The sequence below is a fragment of the Grammomys surdaster genome, unplaced genomic scaffold (assembly GCF_004785775.1).
Source record: "Grammomys surdaster isolate TR1022 unplaced genomic scaffold, NIH_TR_1.0 125548, whole genome shotgun sequence".
NCBI lineage: Eukaryota > Metazoa > Chordata > Mammalia > Rodentia > Muridae > Grammomys > Grammomys surdaster.
In genome coordinates this window covers 1,505,085-1,506,152 of record NW_021620397.1, presented here as the reverse complement: position 1 = coordinate 1,506,152, position 1,068 = coordinate 1,505,085, and positions in this window count along the sequence as shown.

Genomic DNA, 1,068 nt, shown 5'->3' with positions numbered 1-1,068 from the left:
CATAAGCAGATAAACATACAAATACAACCTACTGAATCTGTTCAGTAGTGGCCAAGGTACATTCCTAGAGCTAACCACTGTGCTACAGGACCAGTGACGTGCTCAGTAGCTTTATTTTGCCCTCTCTTACTTTTACAATTTTTAAAAACAAACAAAGGGAAACACAATTTTTTTTATTATTTACGTGCTAATTTTCTTGAAATTACTGGTTGAGAAGCTGTCACCTCATGCCCAAGAGGAGCTGGTCAACACAAAACAAACTTTGTGGTTTTGTTTTGTTGTGGATTCTTCGTTTCATTTGGGAGGGAGTAGTATTCTTTCCTTACTGGTTTTGTGTTTGTTTGTTATATTTCCTACAGTTGCTTTTTTGGAAAGAAAAAAGGAGGAGACTGTAAAGTTGGGTGGGTAGGGAGGTGGGAAGGAACCGGAGGAAGATTGTGGGAAGGGAAACATGATCAAAAATATTTTAAAGAAGGAAGAAAGAGAGAAAGAAAGAAAGAAAACTTGGGACCTACTTGACTATTTTTAAAGACTTGGCATGGCACTACACTGATTATATGACATGATGATATTTTTGTTCATCTGTAGTGGTAGATACCACAAATATCATAAGGAATGTTTTCCTCATCGAATTTCATCATATAACTGAATATTTATATATTTGAATACTACAAATGAACTTATATATAAATAGATATTTTAATATGTATTTATGAATCTTTATATATTTAATATGTATCCCAAGACTATTCTTTTTATTAAACTTTTGAGGATTTTTTCATTTTTATCTTATGTATTAGAATGTTTTGTCTGCATGCCTGTATGTTCACCATGTGTGTGCCTAGTGTCCATGAATACAAAAGAGGGCTGCAGATCTCCTGGGACTGGAGATACAAGAAGTTGTGAGCTGCCGTGTGGGTGCTGGAAACCAAACCCAGGTCCTTCGTCTGCAAAATCAAGTGCTCTTCATTGCGGAGACATCTCTCCAGCCCTCAACACAACTGTCTTTCATCCAATAATACCCAGAGAAGACAAAAGATTAGGCATCCCCAAAGATTTTTTTTAAGT